This window comes from Pygocentrus nattereri, chromosome 20, assembly GCF_015220715.1.
Source record: "Pygocentrus nattereri isolate fPygNat1 chromosome 20, fPygNat1.pri, whole genome shotgun sequence".
Classification (NCBI taxonomy): Eukaryota; Metazoa; Chordata; class Actinopteri; order Characiformes; family Serrasalmidae; genus Pygocentrus; species Pygocentrus nattereri.
Window position 1 is genome coordinate 12,347,133 of NC_051230.1, and position 26,521 is coordinate 12,373,653.

The following is a 26,521-nucleotide window of genomic DNA, read 5'->3' on the forward strand; positions in this document are numbered from 1 at the left end:
TCTGCATGTGTTCAGGCCTGATTTCCACACTGCACAAAATGATGAGTCCACAAATGAAACACCCATTCAAAGCCATCACAAGTAACAGAGCATTCAACCGTCCCAGTTCATAATAACATCCATTTGTCAAGTTAGTGAACTATATTTTCACTTTGAGCACTTATTCTAACACATAAAGGGGATTTCCACTGATATTCAATCTTTAAGGTGTAAATAACTGACTTACACTATGAAAACATATCTTGAAATCTTAAAAGTAAGCCCTATTTTTACCATTTTTCATTATGAGACTTCTGTAAAAACATTACACAAGCAATGCAGACAAAGCATGATATTTTGAAGTAAGATTTTAGGTAATATTAAGTTAAATTATTGCACCATTTCTTGATGACTTTATAAAAACTAGATTTTGAAATAGTTATCATATAATATTTGTACAGCTCATCTCATAATAAGAAACATTAGCCATATTACCTACACTTAAGATAGTCTTACTCACAAGATGTTATTTTGTTGTAGTGTAAGTCAAACTTAATCAAGATGCAAATCAGCAGAAACCATGTAGTGGTTCAAAACAACCAGAGACTAGTTCTATAGAGGTTGTATTTGGCAGACTAGCCACTGATTGATTTAAATACGCTCCATTAAACTCAGAGATAGAGTCACTCAGCTGGGAGGTTGGAATGGTTATATAATAAAAGCCCAGATATCAGTAAAACACATCTAAATGGTTCAGGAGCTGTCGTCCACAGCATATTTATATTTATGTATTCTATAGCATCATCGGTCAAAGCTGTCTGTCACAGCCAAAATCAGAGTCTGTTACATTTACTTGCTTTCAAAGGACAGATGTGGCATATTTATACACTCCAAACTATCTCAGAGATTAGCAAATTGCAGCTAATACGTGTATAATAATATAAAAAGATATTCCATTGTTTTAAAGAGTCGCACAATGAAAATATTTCTGTTGTATCGGGTATTTGTAATTGCACTTTTCAGCACCTGTAGTAAGTCTTTGTAAATGTAAATTGACTTCTTTTCTCACATCGATTCAGCACAATCAAATGTAAATTAAAGTACAAATAGCCTGATTTCTAATCTATGCAAGATGGTGGTTTTAATTAACTGAACAAAGAGCAATTCTGCTGGCTAATGTGATATTTGCAGTGTTGAACATCAAACACACAAACTCACCGAATGAGAAACGGCCCAGAACCATTTCATGTTGCTACCGCCATTATCTAGTAAATTGTTCTGGGACTAAATCCTCATAGAAAAAGTGCAAATAATCTATAAATTCATGGTGTATTGTTTTAAAGACAACATAAAATTAACTGGTCCAGTTAGAACATGCTGGCTCAGTGTAGTTCAGCATTTCATTGCATAGAGTGAATAGACTAAAGTGATGGTATATTATAGGAGCAAATCTCTTCAGTCATACTACACAGATTACATAGTAAAAGATACTGTTACAAGTTATTTATAGACAGCACTGTGCAAAAGTAGTAGACAATTTAATTAATAATTATTCATCTTTTAGTATCAGGAAAAATGTACAAAACACATATTTAATGAATTCACAGAAAGCTCAACAACTACAAGTACATTTTTCAGTATTTATTTAGTGTGTCCACCTGTTGCCTTTATTACAGCTTCCATTCTCTTCAGGAGACTTGCTCTGTTTTTAAAGAAATCTGCAGATATATTTTTCCACAACTCCAAAGTTCGGTCTTATAAATTGGTTGCATTTCTGCTTCTCACGTTCCAATTACCTTACTCCACATCTCAGCAGGATTCCTTTTCTCAGTGAGGGCTTCTTGACAGCTACCCATCCTTTCAGAATCATAGTGTTAGGTCATCCTCTCACAGTGGAAGAATGGACAGAAACATCTGTGGATTTTATCAGATCTGAAGCAAGATGGAGCTTGATTTTCTCAAGTGCTGTTCATCTGATAGTGACAGCTTTGGTGTTCTAACAGGTCTTACATTTTTAAAATGCATTCAAAGAACTTTTTAAACTCCATTTTTTGAGTTTTTATTTATTTATTTTACACCTTTTTCTTTTGACTTTCTCTTCCTTATTCAAGTGGATCATCTTATATCTGATCAAGGATGACCTTGACTTAATGGCCATTTTGACTGGAAATTAAATAAACAAAGGGTTGTTTCTATACAAAAATAACAATGTAGAGATACCAGTACAAGTCTTATCAATTTAAGTAACTGAATATTATTTACAAACTGGAACAAAAGGTTTCTTTTGTTACCTGAGTTGGCAATAGTACAAAGTTACATGCCTTGTGGCTAGAAAAGCAAGATGTTACACAAGATGACACAAGACAGAAGAAAAACAATGTGTGTTGGAAGGCATGAAACAGCAGAACCATGAAGTTCAGACCAACAGAACGCCTGCTCTAACAAGAGGTGCGTCTCAGCATTGACACCTGTAAAAATAATATGCAATAACATTTCACCACAGACTCTGGAGGAACAAAACAAGTAACAACATGCAAATATATTTTACTCTTTTAAAAATAAGGGAAATCTAATGTTTTTTTGGAGGAATGTCATAGAAGCACTTTTGTATGCCTGAAGAACCTCAGTAAATTAATCTGTAATGAGCTATTTTGTAAATGAGATATGAGGTAAAAACTTTTTAACATTTAAAGAAGCTTTGCATAATATTTTTTTCCTGGTACCATGTGTCCAAGAACTATATCAAGTATATAGTTATACTAAAATACACAAAAAAAACATTGATTTGTGTGCAACAAAGCCAAATTCAGTGTCATTACACACAGTTAAACATGTATTTGTATTTTATATTGGAGAAATAAAGCATCATTTTACCATTTCGAATCCATTCGTTCCAAGCATGCAACTGGTCACTATCATGGTCCACACTGGTCTCTGAAAATTCATGATCTGAGATTAACAAACCCAAAGAGACAATTACAAAGCTCGCTTTTACATGACTTTCAGTAAGTTTTTTATAGAGACACAGATAGCCTAAAAAAGACTTCACTGACATATATACTGACTGATATAACAGAATGAATATCATGAAACCACTTAATAAACAACATGTACCCACCTTTGGAGTGATCCAGGATCATCCTGCTTAGCTGACGCAGTGCTTGGGTGAGGTTTTCCAGACGGTGGTGCAGGTATGCGTTTTCATCTCTGAGTTTCTGAATTGTATCCTGCAGATCATACGTTAAGGTTGATTGTGCTATAAAGGACATGGTCAGCCCTGTGACAATCAACTGCGCAGAGAACATTTTGGCCTAAAAATACAACAGTACAGTAGGATCTCAAAAATATGCCATGGCTAGAACTGTTGATGCTTATTTATCACATGCTTCTTCTGGAGCAGGTCAATTTTTAGGCCCTCTGGTGGTGGGTGTTCTTTGAAACAGGACCTACATTTATAAATCAATTCACATTTCATGCACCATTAATTGAAGTTACCAGCCTAAAGTGTTTTAATTAGTCAAATGGTAGTAAACTGGTTTTAGACAAAGTGATTTGAAAAAGTGTAACCATGCTGTTCTGGGTCCTAATGAATTAAGTTGTCATTACTGACAGATGATAGATTTCAGGGATTTTTTACTTTAAAATAAAATGTAAAATATTTGAATTAAATTAGTTTATAGTGTCCAACTTGACAGTTCATACCCTGATCCCAAATGAATTAAGAAAGTGATTAGTGATTAAATTTACACATACAAACATATATAGATATATATTCCCACCCTGTGACTAACACGATGGTGTTAGTCGTACAGTTACCGTAGTTAGTGTGTGCTGTGCTAGTATGAGTAGTGCTGAGTTTTAGGAACAGTCAATGGAAATAATATTTAAATGTCATGTTATATTTTCTATTATTACAGACCAATTATCTTTTTTTGTTTTATATTATTAGTTTATTGTTTATAGTTATATTATAATATTAATATACTTATTAGGCAGGTTGAGAATTCTCTACAAAGGGTAGTTGCTTTTGTGTGCATCATGTACAGGGAAAAAAAATCTCATGAACCAGAGATTTTTTAAACTATAAAAGAAACAGTTCATTTGTTACAATATGAACAAGATGGCTTCTAATGCTGAATAAAGCTGTTGTATTATGAAAAGTCTTATACTTTAATAAAAAGAGCCATTCGCCCTGTTGTTGGAGGCATAAGCAAGAAAAATCCCACCTTGTTACTGGTGATTTCTAAAATGTTTATTTAAACATTAGCTTGGCTGTTGGTTTTGTATGTGTATATGTACTGGAAATAACTGCTGAGGGCGTAGATTGATGCAGAGTAGACTTTTCTTTGAATAAATCCACACCAGGTGGATCTCATGAGCGCATCTGCTTTGGGGGTTGGGGGGTTATCATTGATAAATGCAATTTTTAACAAGAAAATATTGAGGAAAGTTATTTTAGATATCACTGAGGCCAAGCTGGAAATCCCTTTAGGCTAGGCTCACTGAAATTCAACACAAACCCACAGGACACTGGACAGCCAAGTGTGAAAGCACTCAGCATCACCAGATAAGAAGTTCCAGAGCAGAATATGAGGCCTTGAGAAAGTTTGCTTAGGCTTTTTTGTTTCTTTGGTATCATCTCACTGTTTTCAGTCTTCACCCACAGTAAGGAAAAAGACTTTGGAATTGATGTCCTTCCACAATGCTTAAGAGTAAGCTTAAGGAGAGGATCAACTCTATCATGACATCAACACAAACTTCTTTCCAATAGAAGACGGAAATTCTCTCAAATAAACAGAATATGCTGCGGAGTACAATGCCAGTGGCCAAGATGTCATACAGAGGCCTTTATTCACAGCAGATGAGTTACAGGAGTGACGGGCCTGAAGGTTGAGGCAATGTCTCCATCTAGTGTCCATATGGCTTCCATTCAACAACAATCATCTCCGATTGTAAATGAATAGCGCACATTTCACAGTTTTATTCCGCATATCGTCGTTGCCTCCAGTTTTGGAAGTAACATTAAGCAAAGAAAAATAACTTCCACTAATTTTATAATTACAATATAATGATATAATAACATTCTTAAGGCGCAAATAAAGTCATTCAGAGTGGTCTGAAGTGAAATGCTCAGTTCTAGAGAAACTCACCAGTCAAAACTATCCAGAGTGGTGGTAAGAACCAGACCTCAGATTTAATGCCTCTGAAAGGCCCCTCGCGGAATGTTAACACATTTAAATAGTTATGAATGACATTATTTCGCGATAAGTTTTTGGCTTATTTTTTTTAATATGCTCTTGTTGAGAGATACATGCAAGGCGTTGTAAGGCAGAATAGAGCACAGTATTTTTTCCAGTTTTCCCACTAGTTTACATCATTTGTAGGTTCTCTGGTGGTTTTGGATAGTGAACGGTTAAATTATTTTTGAAATCATTGGTAAGTTTCACACATTTCAATTTCTTTGTTTACATCTTAACAATTGAGCTATGCAGGAGAAAATCGGTGGACTTCGTCTTTTATTTCAGTGAAATATAACCGTACACAACCGAAAATCTTCACACAAAATTAAAGGCCACTGGTGCGTTTCTAGCGCTCTGAGCGCTGACCAATAGGCCCGAGGAGTCAGAGAATCAGACTCAGTGTAAGAACCAATTAAAATCTTTCTTTCGAGAAAGGGGCGGGGCACTACCCAAAACACAAACCTGTGAGGTGCCGCGTTTAGTGAGAGGACTGCTGCAGAAACAAACGACGGTGATAGAAGGTTCGCTGTGGCATTATTTTACATTTTAGCTACGACACAGGTTATATGTAGCGATGAAAGTACGCTTTAGGTAGTTAGTTACCCGACTGACTGAAATGTCAGAGAACAGTAATCCGCCTGACTGCTAATCCGCTTGAGCTAGCAAAGTCGGTTAGCTAATTTTTTTAGCTAACCGACAAATTTTGCCCCTCCACTTTTAACGCTGCCCCGTTTGGAAGGTTTCTTACAAAAGCGACTAATAGGTTTGAATGTGGATTGTAAAATTGGTAGATTTCCTCATTAGCTAGATTTTAGAGCTCCCTTTGGATAGGTTAACCTACATTATCCATACATCCAGTTATTAAAAGATTAACAGTTTCAGTGGTTGAGGTGCAAACAGAGGGAAACTTTGGTGTGAAAGTGTTCATAGTGGAGAAACTTGCTGACTCGGATTTCTTTAAAATGGTGATAATGAATGGTTTTAAGAATGTCAAGTTGATCATGGTTATCTTTGGGCTCTGTTCTGGCTTACAAAACACTGTGGGAAAAATACGTTTTAGACCTAAACCTTTTCAGAGCTACAGCTAGCATTCAATGCTAGCCGCCGCCGTATCGTGGTGCTGAGCGCAAGTCTCGTAGAGCCGCTGTTTGTACACTGTTAGCTCAGAAGGTGCCCTGACCCAAAAATATAGCCATGATGTGCTGTTCTAAACGGTTCGGACATCTTGTTCCTGACCACGCTGATCAGTTATGTTTCTCTAAAAAGGAGCATTTTATGTCAGGCCTCTTTTTAAAAAAAAAATCTAATTCAAATTATAATTTAAAAATAAGTATTTTTGCATTTCATCGCTTGTAAAGCAGTTTGAATGCCAGCATTGTATGATAGGTGCTACATAAGTAAACTTGCCTTGCCTCGTCTCTCTGAATAACTTTTCCATTTTTACTGTTTAATTATAATGGAATATAGATAAATTGTTGGAATTTTAATTCAGCCTTTTAATGGGATCATGTCCTACATTTTTCTTGTGCCCCCCCCTTTTTTTTTCTCAAGGTCTTAAGATTTTGTCTTAAACTAAACCCATAATCATTTTTGTATGTGACTATTTTCCAAACTCTGTTTATCCATCTTAATTACATGGACCGTCCCCCGTCCCCCCCGTGCTCTTTGGTGTATTTAAAATACTAACATTTTGATTGGCTGTTGTTTATTGTGCTTTATTACTTATTTTTATTTTTTGGATGAAGACCATTCACTTTTTTTTCCATTGATACAGATCCTTTTACACAAAGAAGACATAAAATTTGCCCGCAGTCAAATGATCACTGTTTCTTTCAGAGAGCTTATTTGGGAGTGGTGTGCTGTCTGTATAGAGACTTCACAGAAGGCATAAAATGCACAAGATATGCACTCCAGCAAGATCGATCGTATAGCCTGTGCTTCAGCCAAATCAATTATTCATAAAGTGAAAAGTAGACCCAAATGGTCGGGTCATTGCTTGATGTGAAAACGTTTTCCCCCGAATTGTTGCGCCCAAACTTAAGATGTTATCTTAATTGAAAAGGTATTAAGTCTTGGAGTCAAAAACAAGCACATTGATGAAATGTATTTGTTCTAACATTCTTGCCGAAGGAAATAAGCGAGACAGACACTGCTGTGGTCAAGAGCGGTCTTTATTAAGATTAATGAACAGTTTGACATTTTTAGTCCTCTGCATGAGATCGATGAATGTAATACTTGCAGGGGCCAATAGGGAGCATCACACACACATAGAGCAAGCACAGACTGGCCAGGGGGTGCATGTTAAATGTCCAAGTGGTAATCAATGCAGAGAAATTAGCTATTGATTGTGTATAGTTCTGTAATAGGTAACCTATGGGTTTGTTCTTTCAGAAAATTCCGATGCACCCTCTGTGGGAATAAGAGCATAATAACTCTGTCTGGCTGTGAATGAGGCTGTGAACGCAGAGGCCAGCAGGGCTTATGGGGTCACGCTGTAGTTAGTATAGAGAGCATAAACATAGAACAAACAAATATTGATGAACTTTGTATGCAAAGAGTTCATTAAGTACTTTACGAGCGATTGGACTCTAGTGGTTTTGCCATAATTTTGATATACATTAGATTCACTGGTCACATTTAAATTTATGTTCTTCATTGTGCAGATGCTCTACAACTTAACGACTTACAAAATGTGCAAAGCCAAGCCTATATGAAGTATCCACAGAAGCTGCAAGAATTTGTGACAGTAAAACAATAAAAGCTCCCTCATGTCTCGATTCGGTTAAGTTAACAAATAAAACTGTAGATCTAGATGCAAATGAAATGTAGTTTTTCTTTGAAAGCAAGTAAATGGACAAGTGTATTGTAGCATATCACAGTAAGAATCAAATATTGTCATATTGCCCATCCCTAGTCTTCAGACTTCTATGAGTTAAGAGTGGTGAACTACAAGTGGTTGTTGTCTTCCATAATTTTAAGTGTTTGAATTTTTGTGAAGCTTATTAATCCTATATCAGTGCCCTTAATATCAGTGTTCTTTCTGTAGGGGATGCTGTGTGATCAAGCTGTTGGGGCTTTGGAGTAGTCCTTGGTGAAGGACTGTCTAGAGATAAAACATCAGGCATTATTCCTCAGAAACTGGACAGGGTCAAGCTCATGGCCTGTGGCTCCATCTGTAATAGTGTGTAGAAGCAGGTAAGGCATAGATTATAATAAATTCAACTAGACTATTTTTTGTTGAGTTTATTGTATTAGGAAAATATGTTATAACATATTACATTTAACAAAAAACAGCAATCGTGCAATAAAACATGCAGAATTTATATTTAGTGGACGTAAAGGGCTGCTTTGGAGATTCATGGGGTGAGCCGATATGGGAATTGTGGCCGATACCAGACCTTACATGTACATATCTGCTGATGCTGGCACATAAACATTTTATGAAAAGCAGAAATTGTGATTGTGTCAACCTGGATTAGCATTATGGAGATAAGTAACATTTATTTATATAGAGTTAAAGATGCAGTGAAATGGTTTAAATGCAGATATTTAGCACACTAACCCTTTGTGAACTAATTTTTTTGTTCTTCCAGAGTACAAACAATATGTCATCAATATTGCTTTGAAATATTGGTCAAATCTAAGCTTCTATCTGATACAAGTCATTTATTTTAAGTAAATATCTGCCAATACCAGTATGATCCCGATATCATTGTACATCCCTACAAGTTAATTACTTGAAGTGTCCCCTGTTTCTTTGGCCTGGTGGATTTACTGCATTACTTATTAGCCACTTTGATAGAGTTGCAGCTTGTAGGTAGACGACTGAGCCTCTAGTACATTTTGGGAGGGCCATCATAAATCAAGTTGCAGATAAGCCTTTCTTCATCCGCTTAATGCTGGATCCTTCTACCTTAAGATCATTACAGTAAAAAAAGTGACAAATGTGATTGATTAAAATGGCGCCAGGCAACGCGAGTTAAATCACACTAAGTGATGTGACACCCCAGTTCCCCGTATCATATTTCTGTCAGGACAATGATGGTAAGAAGCGTTGTCACTGCATGATATCTGACAACACAAGGTATCCGCAAGACCAGATTTACAGCTAGGTTTTAGTGGACTGTAAAGGAGGAGTGTTAAAAAAAAAAGGAAACCGTTTTTGTGCATTGTCACTTTTCAAGGGACCGTAAATTTCATTAAGGGGGGACGTTTAAGCTCCGTGCAAGCTGGAAAGGTATTTACCGCTCCTGTTGGATCCGTCACACTCTACCACATTGGCCGGTGCTCGGGCAGTGCAATGCTTGACTCGTTTAAATGGTGGCTTAAGCTTTGTATTAACTTTTATTTGAGGGTACATTTATAATCATTTACCTTTTATTATTGATGGTGTGAGGAATAAGATTTACAACATCAATGCATAGAGGCTTAGACAGGCAGCTTTGACAAAACCCATAGTCTTTTATGTCCTTATGAAGTTTGTGGTCAGGTAAACATTTCTGTGTGGAACCTGCCAGATAGTCTGCAATTAATTTCTTCACAGAACCACAATAGTCTACAAGATAAGCTCCCAGCTGAAAAACTGATAAAAATAACAACTAGATTTACCTTTTGATTTTAATGTTACAATTTAGTTCAATTTATCAATTTACTAGACAAACTATTCCATTGCCCAGAATAGCCAATCATACCTTACTTAGTCACGTACACTGTAGACAATGCTTAAGAGTGCTTTAGGGGTGAGTGATGTGGCACAAATATAATATTAAGATATTCCAAGAGATTTTCTCAGTACATGAAATGCTTTAAAACATGTGCTCATTTTGAGATTTGATAAATTGAAACAGAAAAGTGAACCAATAGTGCCACGTTAAAAAAATATTATCTAACACTATGGATACAGTGTTTTTTTAATTCAGCATTTGACAAACTGCACTGCGCTAAATCCAATTTAACAGGATTGATTATACTTTCTTTATAATGAAATATGCAGTTGAATAGAGTTCTTCAGGTATCGATGATATCCACAATATGTTCAAAGCTTATATGATGAATATGGTCATCTCTACTATTGTCCATCTCATTTGAATAAAGGACATTTGTTGCTTTTTTTTCCTTTTCCTTTTGCAGACATTGGAACCACATTATTTTATTTTTACAAGGGGACAAATTTTGATTCAAGTTTATCTGTCTTGTTAGTCATGTTGATGTCTATGGCAAGTCTCTGTAGAGTATGCAATGATGATGGAGTAGAAGCTGGTTGTGGGTGCGTTTCAGTTAAGTGTGTAAATGAAATCTGGCCAGCTCAGTGGGGTTAACGTAACCCTCCACTTTAATCATGAAGTGTCTTCATTCAGGATGGGGTTAACAGGAGACTTAAATGCAACAGTTTCAGACTGACATAGTACAGTTGTGTATTATTTTTATTAGAGATGCACTGTAATTTGGTCTGAAAGGGAAACAAGGCTAAAAACCATCAACCAGTAATTTGAATGAGTGAGAAATATTGGTTAAAACTTTTTTTTTTTCCTTCTCTGTCTTGCACCGATCAGCACAAACATGTTGAAACAGTTTTAGTGGTAGTAGATCATTGGTCAAAATGTCAACTATGTGGAAATATTTCCTGGCTTCTATGAGGCACATTGTACAATGGCTTTGTAAACACTGTTCATGTTGTGTATCAAGAGGTGGTACAGTGGCCAAGAACATCTCCACAATAGCTCTGATACCACTTGAAAACACGACATCCTGGCCATATGTAGAATACAGCAAAATAACAGAAGCCAAAAGGAAAGTTCCTGCGATCACACCGAAGCCATCTGTAGCCAGAGTTTTTGAAACGATGAAATAAAAATTACAAATGACACAGCCAAGCGTAAAAAATGACGTAATTCATTGCCTTCGATGATCAACAATGTGTTGTTGTCAAAGACATCATATTTTATAGGCACATAATGTAGCCTGTATACTGCACTAGTTTTAGGAAGTTTATTTCATGTTTTTATTGTTTCTGTTTAGCATGAGCTCATTTTTGTCCTATTGGAAGTTAGGGCTGAAAGATGAAATATTTTAATATCAAAATCATAATTTGAAGGAGTGCCATTTTCACATCACATGAGCTGCAGGTTCTGTTCTAGCCTACATTATCAGTGCTGTTGTCTCTATAAATTTTAAGAAGGTCATTTTAACTGAACAGGACAGAGATTGTGAACTGTTTTTAGATGAGTAACATCGATCAGAAACCACCAAACACCCATATGCTGTGACACCACAACTATCTGGCAGTCAGATGCACTTTGCTCTGTGTTCAAGTCTCAAGGCAGAGCAGGTGTATACACTGTTGGTCTTGGCCAAAAAAAATCACTGGACTTCAATTTATAGAAAATTGCAGTCGTATTTAGATACCTTGCCTACATCATGTATTCCTATTGAATTTTTTTTTCCTCAAAACCTTGTTTTTTTGCATTTATCATATTAATTCAAAAGCACAAATGAAAGGGCGAGTTATATTTGTGTCTTGAATTTCAGTGCACCACTAATTGTTGTAGCTGCTGTTTTTATGAACATCATTAACATTCATTGACACAGTGCTATTTAGCAGGTAAGGGTAATATTTATATTTGCTTGTATGTAAATGTTATGAACATTGCAGCTCAGATTGTGATATTTTTCTGTCTGCACTAATTCTACTATTCTCTTTGACTTTGTGTCCTAGAACCAGAGGAAGAAGCTGTAAATGCTCACATTATAACTGATTTTCTACCACAGCCCTCACAGCCAACATTGAATGTCCCTTTTATTTCTTTTGTGATTTCTAGCCTGACTGCTGTAGGAGGAAATTGAATTCTAGAAGATTCAGCTTGTGCAACAGCTGAGCCTCATTTTGCAGTAAGCGATGCCATAGAAAAACACTGAGGAGGCAATGCATTTAAAAAACCCCATTAGCCTAATTTTTCAAATTCTCTGGAAAAAAAAAATACCATGTGTCCACCTCATATGCCTTTTGCCAGTCATATCACCATCAGAGGATAATGATTCTCAGTCTTATCATTAAAAGTTGCCCCAGGGCTTTGTCACATCAGTCTCATTCTTGTCCCATGAGGCAAGCTGATTCTTACTTGTCACGTATACATATTTTACCTGGCATTATATATAATAGCCCAATTTAATTCTCATAAACAGAAGAACAAGAAATTTTATAAAAATAGAAGTACACCAAAGGGAGATTGAGTAATTTACTTTTCTTAATATGTTGTAGGATATTCAGCATTCAACATTAAACAATGTGATGCATTTCTATTGTCCTGGGAATATAATTTCAATCAAATCTGAGCACTTTAAGAGTCCATCATGAAATGGGAACATTTTTTGAACACTAGATGACACTGTTTGCCCAGCAATATGGAGTTGAACCCTTCTCCTCACAGTGTAGGCAGTGCTATAATTTACTAATACATCGGGAGCCGCCATTTCTGTTATCTTTTAATAGATTTGTATGGGGAGGAAAGCAGGTGCCTCTTGTTAATGTGTCCAATTGGCCGAGTTGCTTGTGGAATGTGGTGCATCCATCACTGTCTGCTGTTGTGACACCCTGTCGTCCGCCCTCAGCGGCACGAGCCCTACAGACGCTGCCGAACAGATGAGGCTCCTCACGCGCACCCTGCACACTCAACACAATCTGCACACACACACACACAGACACACACACACACACACACACACGGCATATACTCTCTCATTTCACTCTTACATTTGGAGAGACTATGTTGTTCTATTGTTTTAAGGCCCTGTGATAGTCTTATATGTGACCGTATTTGATTTAATCCTTTGGAATAATTGTTTGTAATCGCTAAACGTACAGTGTGTATGACTGTGGGCAATGTGGCAAAAATAAGACATCAAGATACTTTGACATTTTCTCAATACATGATTTGTATCGCAATATTTTCAGGGTTGTGAACAAGTTGGACTAAATGGACAAACTGTCAAAACTGTAGCTCCATGTTTGAAAAAAGGCTAAACATCGATCTGATATTTTTCTTTACATTCATTGTGTGCAAATGTGAACTGTTTAAGAAGGAATGAGAGGAAAAGTGAAACAACCGTTTAAATAAAAAAACATCATCAACGTAGGATAATGGAAGTAAAGGACTTCCAGTTACTATACAATGGTGGTAGTTGTTTCATTATTTTACGATCTATTATTGATCTAAGTGTGTCTATTTGATGATACCCGCAATTGTAGAAGTATCGCCAATGCTCATGATATACTCAGGAGAGCGTTTTGTGATGTAATGGATCACAATAGCGCTGACATGTCATTGTAGGTATAGGTATAAATACGGCTGGTTTTCTGGACATTAGATTAAGTTAGACTGAGAAGTCCCTATTGGTGATGTCACTTAGTTTATGCATGTATGTCTGTACAGCATGTGTGGTGATTTTTGGTTTAGCTCTGATGGGATATTGTTAAGATGTGCTGCCGAAATGCATATGCTGCGCCTCAGGCAACTGTTGTAGACTATAGTGCTTCACATTACGAGCCATTGTTCCTCCATATGTCTTTCTTGCAGGCATGGCCAGTGCTTTTACCTCTCTTGAGCATCTGCCCATCAGCCCGGCCTGAAATTCTGCCTATACTTTGAATGAGTTAAATGGGAGTCCCTTGGCACTCGGGAAGCGTAGACTGGCCTTTAAGCAGGGCTGTGTACAAAACATTGATATTGTATTATATTATGAATAAGCTGTTAGGACAGTGCTTGCCCACTTGATACAGTGGGCATTAAGACGATGCTCATTGTTATGTTAAATTACATCGCATAAAATTATGAGCTTGTCTTGGGTATCGTCAGTGCTTAAAGAGCACTGACCAACTTCGTTTTGTTACAAAGAGAGCATACATAGTCTTGTTTAATTGGATTTAATGCAGTTCAGTTTGAAACATTGATTCAATGTGTATGCCCATAGTTTGTAATGGCATTTTTAAAAATGAGGCATTACTAGTTGTTTTTTTGTAGGTTCCAACTTCCAAACAGAAAAACAAAGTATTTTGATGTACAACATGTATTGATTGCTCGATTTGTCAAAACATTTTATCTTTTTCTTTTAGCAAACCTTAGGGCTTTTACATTCAGACATTATTTGCACTCAACTGATTCAAGTGAGTATAATGCTTGTATCGTGATCTGAATTATAATGTAAAGTTGCCCTGAAAACCTGGCCATACTGTGTAGTTAGAAGGGCGAGAGAACTCTGTTTGGGACACACTAACTGTACGAGCACATCCTTGGAGGGAAGCATTTACCGTGTTAAAACCTTGTTAGGGCTGTTTCACTTGCTGGGTCTCTGAGAGGTCAGTGTCAATACCACTTAAGCACAGTCTTGATGTGGTGAACTAGAGCCATGGACATATGCAACCTCTACCTTCACTACCTCCCCGGGGCCCTTCTTACCCTTTCTGTGCTTTTTGAGCTCTCTGGATGTACTGAAAAATGTATTCCCGGTCAGAAGCGATTACTCGGACATGGGCCGCTCCGTTTGATAAAGCAAAAGGTGAGGCACTGACATGGTAAGACCTGACTCTTTTCCGCTTCTTTCAGTTTTTGCTTCAACCTGAGGCCCCTGAGCTCAGGTTTGGTCCTCGTTTCAGGTGTTTCAAAGCAAAGAAGACCCTACAGTCAGAGTTCCTGACCTCTGCTTCCTTTCTTTTCTATGTTTCCTCATACAGTGCAGTTTTTCTCATGGGCATGTAGGTAATTGCAACCATCGTTCTACTCTTTCAGGCTCTCTCTATTGAGAATATTCCTTCCAGCTTGCTGTTATTGTAATCTGTACACTTAATTGCATAGTGCACCTTTAGATATGCTAAATTGCTAAATGTGTGTATTTTGGTGAAGCTAACATAAAAGTGAATAGCTAGGACTTGTTAAATGGAGATTGTAAAATGGGCTTTTGTTTATGATGTTAAGGAAATGAACTATTCCTACTACTATTCTGAACTATGAAATGAGACACAAATGATGGATTGTGTGTCAAAGAAAAAAAATGTGTAGAACTTTTTGGCAAGTATAACTTTTGAGAAGCTACTAAAGCTTTCAAGCTTAATAATGAAACATGATAGGCACGTTTACATTGTTAACTGGATCTCAAGACAAGCTAATTGAATACTATTCTGTGCTCAAATCAGAGACCGCTTTATTCTTTTCCCCCAGTCAAAATGGCCATGAAGAATGCTGTTCATTTTCAGGAGATATTTCTGAGGAGATCTGATTTAAGTCTTGCATAAGGAGCAGAAGGGTCAAAGGTAAATAAGTGTAAAAAAGGTGTTTCCAAAACTGAAAAAAAGAAAATGGGACTGCTACCAACTATGCCATCAGACAAACAGTACTTCAAGCTTTCAGCTTTTGAGAGATCAAGCTCCACATGATGAAACTCCACTCTTGCTTCAGATCTGAAAAAATCCACAGGTGTTTTTGTCCATCCTTCCACTGTGAGAAGACAACTCAACACTATGGACCTGAAAGAATGTGTAAGTACTACTACTACATTACTGAGAAAACAAAATGGACAAAAAAAAGAGTAGCATTTGCAAATCAAACACAGAAGCTACTGGTTTCCTCAGAACAATGGAGTGACCAATCCAGAGTCCAGACTTCTTCATCATTGAATACAATCGGGATGACTTGGATTATGAGAAGTGCAAAATGTAAAATAAAATGAACTTTGGAGGTGTGGGTAAATATTCCTGTAGGTCTCCCAAAAAGAATGGAAGTTTTAATACAAGCAAAGGGTGGACAAACTAAACGGTGGAAAATGATATTTTATTTAAAGTTACTGAGGCTTCTTTGTAGTTTTCTGTTGAATGTATGTTTCTACTTTTTTACTGACACTGAAAAATGCGTCATTTGTACTTTATAGACTTTTTGACGGGAGATTAAATAAATGTGGTCTCTGAATTTTGCGTAGCACTGCATGTCATAAAAAGGGATCATTTCCAAACAACTGGGGACTTTATTGAAGGTTTGTGCAGTTCTGTGAATGTGTTTAGCATTAGCCTGACTGCTGTGAGCTGGTAGGCCGTGCAGAAGCTTCAGTGAGCCATTCATGCCCTCTGTCAAGCTGGTAGGAAAATTGTAGTTATGGTTCACCATTTAGCAATGTTGATGTTTTTCTTTTCCTAGTATTAGCCATTAAGGAGATGTTGGTGAGCGAGCAGGCCTCTCGTTATTTCTGTCTCTCCCTTTCTCGCTCTCTCTCTCTCTCTCTCTTCTATCTTCAAGCTAATTTGGTTGTGCAGGTTGAGTGCTCAATTTTGCACTCAGTTGCTTTCCGAGGTTAATCGTGGGACAGCAGTGTTTATGTTACAGTAATATGGACTCTACTCCCTTGCTGCATCTAGCAGGCTCTGAAATATGTGCTCTAAACCCCTCAACTCCCCATCGTCCTGAAGGGAAGGGGGGGAGCTGAAGAAGAAAGACAGACAAATGTAACATGGAACAAAAGACAGAGGAAAGTCGTGCCAATTAGCTGCTAATGAGACAAGCTCATGAGGATTTCCAAGCCCACAACGTGTTAACATTTACCTCGCCCCACTCTCCGTAGCGCTGCTACGGAAACGCGCTAAAAGAATGTCTCTGTCATGATTGCTTACACATGGCCGCAGGGCTCTCGCACTCGAGAGGTGAACAGGAAGGAACGCCTTACTTATGGTCAGTGTAAAACCGGCAAACTGACATGCGGAGACTGCTTCTTTCTGTTTTTCTATCCATCTACAGCGACCCCCCCCCTTCAACTCCCTCTTCCAAAAGTGGCCCTCAATGAAAGGCAAAAGGGAAACAAAGTTCCACAGCATACGCTCTCAATTTTCTCTGTGTGGTGAGCGGGGAAAATATATAATAACTGAAAAATAATATGTCATGAGAATAAGCAGCACTCCTTGTGGCCTAGGCCTTTTTGATGCTTTTATCAAAAAATTATGACTAGGACCTGGAAATAAAATTCACCCCCCTGAAAAAGAATTGAAATTTGACAGTGTGAAACCTTTTGATGGTTTTATAGTTCTGTAGAATATTTCTAGAATCATCTGTAATGCTTTCGTTTCTTCATGTATTAGCCGTCTGTAGTACTTCTCTGTTACCCTGTAGTAGTTTTGCCAGTTGGTATGTATGTTGTAATTGTAGTTACCTTAGATTTGTCCTATAAGATCATGCTAAGACCATAAGATACTACAATAAGTGCTTCATCTTAATTGAGTTCTTTTTCATATGGCTCTTTTTGTGTTGTGTAAGGCCTGGAAGCGACTACATCCTCAGTGTTTAAGTATGTTTTGACAGAATGAATCTTACCACTATAGCATAAAAATATCTTATTGCATGAAATTGTTTATGATAAACAGTTTTAATTGAGCTAAACACGAGTAACCCTTATTATGGAGTGCACAGGAATTGTAGGGGTTGTTTATCCCTGCAGTAGTAATGACTGAAGTGAACTCAATTGAACATTAATTGCATTTAATGTCTGTGTATTTTGTGCACATTAAATGTCACTGGCCCTGTCTGATAAAATATAAATGCCAATCACTCTCCCTTGGACTGCTATTTTAAGGCTATGTCTAAACAAATTTCTAAATAATAAAATAAATATGGAAATATTAGTTGTGGCAGGCTTGCTTTACATTTCCTTTTGGCCTATGCAAGGTAATTAGCTTTCTACAGGGTTGAATTGAATTTCCCAGGATGGGAAAGTTCTCTGACAGCTGTTTATTATTGATGGACACCTGAACAAACTTCTATTAAACTGTATACTTGTATCTACAAAACTGTACATTTATAGAAGAAGCAAAAGGCACTGTTAACTTTAATGTACAAAATGAGTCAAATCAAACCATTTCTTCAGTCTGTTCTTAATTAAATGTTCAGATGGTATAAAAGTGGAAGTACCAGGTTTTGATGTGACAGTGATGATGTAAAGCGTGTAGGTAACGCATTGCAATATGTCCATAAGATACTGGCCGTTCTGACCTGTTTAGAAATGATAATTTTTTTCAGATGAGGGCATTGCATTAAGGTCACAAGTCACATGTTTGGCTTAAAACCTCGTCAGCCATTCAGTTACTAAAACCCATGACTTTGGCCTTCACCCTCACTTACACATCTTTAACACCCCCACCTTGGGGTCCCGCCCGCTCCACCTTGTGCCTTTCAAAGGCGGTTGTTAAAAACGTAACAGAGGCCTAGGCACTAGGTAGCCCCTACTTTTTATTTGGGGTCTTAAAGGGGACCGTAAACCTTCAGCTCCAGGAACAACCTCAGGCACCCTGAGCACCCCTTTCTCTCGCTCTCCTCATTAGAGCCCCGAAAAAGAAAAAAAACCAACTTGTTCAAACGACTTCTTCCTCTGTGATGCGTTTACTGTTAATTAGTTTGCTTTGTAAGGTTAGACGTGCGGACGGAGCAACTTTGAAAGCGTTTGGCGGCCATCTGTGTGAGCGCGGCGCTAACTGCGTACAGATGGGCCGCACTCAAGACAGGTTGCTTCTGAGGGGGGAAAAAGCAGCGAGGCGGTTTTGGTTATTTTAACAAGATTTATGGCCTGACTCGCAGGTAACCATTTCAGCCATAATGATGATTGTTAGTCATCCGTCAGTGAGGAGAGGGGGAAAAAAAGCAGCTATGATCGAAGTCAAACATGAACAGAGCAAAAGTGTGGGCCTGTTCATGTATAAAACATTTCTGAGGTAAATCCATTCACTGGAAAGGTACGCTAGATCTGCATTCCTTTAACGCAGGTTGTTATTTTTACCAAGTTTTAAATGGCAGTATCTTGTGCCGTGGAACATATTGAATCAATTGCTTGGCAGCGACTTGAGAGGGGGGAATACTTAATTTGGCCAAGTTAAAATGCCATTACTTACTCAGTGAACCAGGTAACTGAAAAAAAGGTAAGATTGCCAGGTAATTGTTTGACAAGGTCACAAAATTAGCAAACATAATCAAATAAGCGTACTGACGTTGTAATTTATGCCTTTCCTGGGTGGTAGTTCTAGGCATGCCGTTTTCTTTACGGCAGAACTTTTAGTAGGAATAAAATGAAATGCATGTCTGCTATATTTAGATATTTGATATGCTACCTGAAGGGAGCTTGTGAAAGACACAATTACAGTAACAAAAAAATTAAATGTGCGTATTTTATGGTTGTTCAAGCTTGACTAATTTGCGGAGTCTTACCTTTTTTCTTAGCCGCTGAGTTTCTCTACGCCTTTTTCTGCATATTAAAATTGAGCTTTCCAACAGTTAAAAAAGGGTTCGCTGAAGTGCTGTTGGTCTGTAGCCACATACGTTTTGTGGCTTAGTGCTGTGGGAGTGAAAAAAGCAGTGAGCGAATATGACACCTGACACTGTTTGGTAAAGTATTTGCCTTCACTTTGGCTACTGTGTAGCGTTGACCATAGCGTACATGTATTTCACTGAACCTTTTTATGCAAGCGTTATTAACCACTTCAAAAAAAACAAAAAAAAAGAAAAACCCTTCTGATGATGGTGTGTGTTTTGTTCTGCTTTAGTATCCTGACATGCTAAAATACCTTTTTCAAATAAACATTTCTTGCAACTAATTGCTTTGGCTGTTAACATACCCTCCTTTAGTACTGCTCGACATGGCATCATCTCCAGTAACAGTCTGCTTAAATGTAGCTGCACGTGAGCTGTAGTCTGAGGCTTTTGGAGATTAAGAGTCTTTTATAAGAAGGCTGGACTAGAGAAAGCTATATTAACAGTGGATCAGTTTGACAGCTTTTCATGGAGCAGCCATGAGTGGCTATATTGAGTGAGGAAGAAGAAACTGTCAACTCAGCGAAAGTCCTCACAGAAGGGAAGGGTGGAGGAGGGGGACGCCGGAGATAAAAAGGGCAAATAAGAAGCCGAAGACATTTTGAAAATGGTGACAAAAAAAAACTTCACGTTCAGAAATAAGTTGGTCATTTTGAGTAACATTTCCACTGTTTTGCAGTGTCAGTTTGCATGTAGTGTTATATACCAAAGCTTTGACGCCCCAGTCAAGTTACATGTGTTGTTTCATTTTCTAGGTGAAAATAAGTTAATACATCCTCTACAGTGAACGCACCTCTGCGCATTTTCATGGAAATACGGTTAATTTGCTGATATATCACTGTAGGAAAGAAAAAGAATTATTTTATATTAATCCCAGCAAATCAGCAGAAATTGTGCACTCAAAGTTGAAGAAAAAAATCCATTATTTTCACTCAACAAATGCCATTTAGTTCTGTTTTATGAGATTGAACCAAAATGTAATCGTCATAATTCTATGCTGTTTTTTTTATAATGTTGAATTTTCCTTTTTTTTAATATGAAGTAGACTTTTTAACAGTGCTTCTCTCATTAAGAACCCAAAAAACAATGTATTGTTATACTTACATTGCAGGGGAAGCCCTAGTAAGGGTCGTTCTCTCTGCATTTGTTACCTAGATTAGCCTATATTACAAAAGAACACAAAAGAATAGAGTCTGCCTCCTCTGGCTCAGTTCTCCCCGTCTTTTTTTTTTCCAAGGTTTTATTTGGAAATGGTTCCCAGGTGTTCGATAAGCCTGTACTGGACATGACAGCAGTGCAATCAAGTGTATAAATTTAATTGCAGACTCATTTGGGGCCGTTTATTAGCCAGTTAGGGGCACCCCGCTCCACTTGAACCTTGTTATTGTGAGGCAGAACATCTGTTTGGCTCTTTTTAACTATTTGTTTCATTGCATAGTTTCGTGTGCCTTTAATGGCCATGGCTTACACTACATAAGAGTCTATGGGCTTCAGTGTATTACTGTTGCATTTTGTAGTGCGTTTCATGATATTTAAAGCTCTGTGCGTTAGATGACTAGTTACATTTGAACCGCATAATAGAAGTGCATATTAATGAGTTACTTAGATCTGAAGGATAACTCCTACTGTAATGCATGCACTGGTAGCATTTGATATTATTCTCATAGTTATTGAAACATTGAATCTTTTCTGTTCTGTTTTATGGTGCTGATGTTGCAGCAAGCTTGAATACAACACTAAATGAAACATTACTTCAGAATGTGCGCTGTTGTTGATTCAATTTGTCAAAAACCTATTGCTCTATCACGCCCCCACCATCTTGATGAAAGAATTACAAATTGTCTACTTAATAGTGACAGTTCTGGGGCCAGCCACCATTTTACCGTCATGAATCTTACCTCATCCTACTGTACGTCGGCTTTGAACTTTCTCTCCTTTGTTGCAAACGCAGACTGGCTGCACCCCATTAATAAAAGCCACAGAGCACAGTGTTAATTGTTCCCATGCACAAGGCTCTGAAAATCCTATAAATCAACTGGCTAATTGCAACAAATTGTGTCCTGACATTAAGCTATGATTCCACACCAACAAATATTCATCAACATTGCGAGCAGCCCATAAAACACAAAGCTGGCCATTTCCCAGTACCCCGTATATATTTCCCATCACAATCTCTCCATTACTCATCCATATTGTTTATCATAACTGATGGAATAGGGTTGCCGTATGTGCTGAGGCCGAGGGTGTGTTAAAAGTGTGCTAATGCTCTGCAAGAGACGAAACATGTCTGATATGATCTATTTAGTTCTTAAAGCTTCTCAAATGCTTCTTCAATCACTTTTAATATATTATTCCTGTGTGTTCATTAAGACTAGCTCATCTGCTTTTTATTCTCTAAAATAAAAGTGCCATTTTTAGTTTTGTCTTAGGCAGTGCTGTACAAAAGTCTCTTTTGGTTCCCTAAAGAACCTTTTAGTGGGTCGTTCTTTAGAGATGTCTGAAGCTTTAGAAAGGGCCTATTTCCTATATTTTTTGTTTTAATGCCTGATGTCCACTTAAGATGTTTGTGTTTGTGTTTACAAAAAAGTCACTTTTCATTTAATATAAACATTTTCCAACCCCTCCGTATATGTTCGTAGTTTGGTTCTGACTGTGCCTTTAAGACTGACTGTAATGAGCTCTGTTCTGATTAGTTGTTGTGTACTATGCTTTCTTCAAAAAACAGTTCAGGCTGAACCTTACACAACTTCAGATCCCCAGTATGAGTTTACAGGAAATATGCTCTTAACTTTTAATGTGAGTTTAATGTTTTGTTTCAAGTAATTTTGAAACATTTCATTCATACATTCATTATGAAATGCTCACACAATATGAAGGATAAGTAGAGTTTTCAAACGTGTAAAGAAAAAGTATAATGACAAATAAGCAATGATATGTCAATGACATCACGAAAGCTTTTAATAAAAAATGTAAGGGCAGTTTGGTTTTTCATAATATAGGCCCTTTAAAATCCACCTAATGGAAAGTTTTTTCCCCTAGAACCTTTACATGCATTACATGATGCACTTGATTTTCATTTACAAAGATTGTAAATCTGTTAAAAGGATCTTTAGACAACCAAATGTGGTTGTTATATGGCAACCACCAGAGCACCCGTTTGGCACCTTTATTATTGTTAAAAGTCTCTTTTGCGAAACCTCTCTTTGTCAATTTCTAATCTTTTTTATGTTTAAGAAACATTTTAGCTAAGGAAAATGCTGAAAAGTCTTGAGAAAAGAGAAGTCTTTTTCTCAAAGGCTAAATATGCCTTAGCAAAGGTCATGGCTCTGATTTGTTATGGGATTGTTTTGCAGGGAATTTTGGTTCTGTGCATTGATCAGCTTAAAGCCCACAACACATGCATAAATCGATGCTGTATCAAGAAGAGCCCTCCCACTCTACAGCAAGAAGAGAGAAGGTACGGCATGATAAATCATGCACCCTGTCATTTTCTGCCCCCTTCACCTCTTGGATCTCGGCCAGCTGATGGATCACAGTACATTACCCGTGCTGTTTTGGTGCAGGGGGAGAAATCCCTCCTCCACACCCCCACATGCTAACACTCTTTAGCATTGATGGCTTATTAACGGGTACTGTGATTTGGCTAGATGTGTTCAAGGATCTCCTGCGCAGAGGAAAAGGTCAGCAGCTTTTAGCCGCGGCTCTGCTGGAATACTAATACTGTCCTTATTCAAATCATCCGCTACAGCGCTTATTAACTAGATGGGCCCCGGTGCCTTAATTTAATAGTGCTGGAGCCGGGGCTGACAAGAGGCCACAGCTGCAGGCACGGCTGGATTGGCTGCTTCAGGAGCCATAGTTCAAGCAGCAGAGGCTGTGCTTTTGGGAGGTGTCATTCTGCTGGATTTGGCTGTGCACATCCAGCGAGAAATCACACACCCATAGTAAGGCTAGACAGTGTGACAGTATTTCCCATTTTTATGATATAATGTCACATTCTGTTTGTCTGAGCATATTTTGGATATTGTCAGTGCTTACAAAGAGAGAATAATTAGGCCTGTTCAACTGCAGTGCAGTATTTGAAATGTTGATAAAAAAAAATGTATTTTGCACATCATTCATTGATTGTTACAGAAAATAAAATTTGTTATATTTAGCAGTGTGATAATGTCTTAAAGCATCATGACTTTTTTCCTGTATTGCCCAGCCCAAATCAATTGTTGTGCATGATATTACTTATTATTATTAGTAGTAGTAATAATAGTAGTAGAATAAATTAGACAGAGGTAGACAGGTGAAAACTCTAAAGATGATTAATGGATTGTTTACAGAAAATCATACATTACACAGAATTCAGACATATAGCAATCAGTTATTATAAACACTGACATTGTTTTGTGCAAATATCATTTTCATTATACAGCAAAGGTAGATAAATGTCTATACTTGTTTTTTATCCACTATGCTACCCATTTCAGTGAGTTGAAGATGGCCTATAAATTGGTTACCCTAAAAACTATTGGTTGTAAAAATGCACTCAGCTCACAATTTGGTTCACAATTTGGTATTCTCACAATATTTTCATAAAATTAACAAAGTATAAATGAAGAAAAATGATCTGTAATCATGTTATTGCACAGCTTTCTAATAACGCTAGAGTTGGGAGTTGGAAGACTGCTGGAGTACGTTGGTTGGAGCTGATCGAACTTTGATGTTCAAACAAACAATCGTGTTCAAACGCTTAATTGAATATGGCCTAATTAATAGAATGTCCGTCCACAATGATGCACTGTCACATCTCCACAATGCACATTGTCATATTGTCTCCCTATTGTGAAATCATCAATCATCATTCTTGTCTGAAATTCCAATATTAAATTGATACTGGTACTCAAGTTTCTTCTTTTAATGGCGAACAACATATCGTCTAGTAGTATATCATGTACATCTACTCGTCTCTTTGCCTTGCTCCCCTTTCACAAACATTAGGGATTGATCCGCTTGAGTGCTTGTCTGGGCTGTTAATATGGTTTAAAGTATATGTGCTTGGTAAAATCGAATGTTGTGATTTCATCTTCTTACATTTGCAGGATGATCTCGTACTTCTCAATTGCAAGATGGTCCCATGACGGTGGTTCAGGCTTCTCTGTAAAACAGGTCATGGGTACACATCAAACTTTACATGTTTAAATATCTCTGATGCATTTTTACCATAACATATCCTCAGGAACTATACTAATCAGTGGATCTGCTTTTTTGAATCAGTAATATATGTAAAACACAGTCTTTCTCATTCTTTCGGAAGATTTGTACTTTAAGTATTACTGAAATTGAATACTTTTATTCAAGTATATTTCTATTCTATTTTTATTAAGTCCCTTAAAGATTTGTTACAAATGTCATGGACATAAGATTTTATTTCTTCTGCCAGTCAGTTTTCCATTTGAATTTGTTATTTTTAAAGCCAGCTATGCTAATGTGTCTGCAAGGACTAGGGCTATGATTAGTTACCAACCCCTCCCAAAAAAGAAAACTTACCTGTACTTTCTTATACATAATTTTTACTTTTAGAATATCACTTAAGCATATTTTCGGCTTTATATATTTGGCTCCAGTGATACGACTATGAACTACTATTAAAATCTACAATGATACAGTGACATAATACTACAAAATGCACATTGATACAATGACATAATACTACAAAATCCAATGTTATAGTGACACGATACTACAAAATCCACAGTGATACAATGGTGTAAAACTACAAAGTTCCAAAATGTTATAATGATGTAATTCTGTAAAACACAATAATAGTTTTCAGTGCCTTATTTTAATGCCATATTGACTTCAGTTTTCTGATGGTGTTAACACACCCACACACATACATACACTCTCTTTGCCCCAGTATGCCATGGGCCTATTTACAGGTAATGAAGCCTAGTCATCTGGCACAGTGGGCTATAAATAAGAACAGACTGCACACACATACACAGCAAAGCAGTTCAAGACCGACCCCCACCAATGGCCGTAATAGACTGTGCTGACATCAGTCCTCATTGTTGCTCCCAGATTTATGTGACCTTGATTCAGCTTAGTGTGCTGATTTGCTTATTGGCACTTACTTTGATGCATGTGGATGTAAACATTAAAAGCTAATAGAGTCAGTGTGTGAATGAGTGAGTGAAAGCCCAGCTCTGGGGACAGGTTATCAATTCATCTGTCTTAAGTTGTTCAGAAAAAATGGAATTCTGAGACCCCCGCTGATCTAAAGCAAGCTCGGTCACAAAATAATGCACAAACATGACTCTGCGTGTGTGTGTATGTTGGGGATTACAGGGACCCTTGTGAGAAGTGTTATTGATAAATGTGGCATACTATACAGTAGGTTAAGAAAACAGACTCTCCCTTGAGTGAGCTGTAGAGTCAGGATCGATACAGCAGTGGAATTCCTCATGACGTTCAGAAACACAGAACATACAGGGCCAGCTACACCTTGCAAACATGCTGCATGTTGTGCTGCTTCACTTGCGCAATGACAAGTGTAGGCTGTATTAGTGTAATGCACACTGTCACTGGTCTCTAGAGTAGTAAAAATGTGTTCTCTAAACTGATGAACCATGCATTGCTATCTGGCTGTCTGCTGGACAATCCTCCAAACCCAGGTTACCAGGAGAACAGTACTTACTGGAATGCATAGTACCAATATTAAAGTTTGGCGGAGGCAATTTTTCAGGGTTTGGGCTTGGCCTTTTAGTTCCAGTGGAGGGTAGTGCTAATGCTACAACGTACAAAGACATTTTAGACAATTATATTCTTTGAACTAGTAACAAATTGGTTTCCTGTTCCCGTATGACTGCTCCTGTGCACAGAGTGATTTCCGTAAAATATTAATTTGATGAGTTTAGAACATTGAGCCAGGACTTCTCGTCCAACATCAATGCCTGACCTCACAAATACTTTTAGTGATTAAGC

The 26,521-nt window shown here is 37.4% G+C and overlaps 1 long non-coding RNA gene across 2 annotated transcripts in view; it reads left to right on the forward strand.

Moving 5' to 3' along the window:
* The first annotated feature begins 5,668 nt into the window (after positions 1-5,668).
* LOC119261769 overlaps positions 5,669-26,521 on the forward strand; it is a 30,011-nt gene continuing 9,158 nt past the window's right edge. Inside the window, exons 1-3 of one of the 2 annotated variants that reach the window (XR_005129183.1) lie at positions 5,669-5,740; positions 8,266-8,414; positions 12,038-12,295. This is a non-coding gene — a long non-coding RNA (uncharacterized LOC119261769). Of the gene's footprint in view, positions 5,741-8,265; positions 8,415-12,037; positions 12,296-26,521 lie in introns of those variants that run through there. The other variant, XR_005129184.1, reaches the window with a different exon arrangement.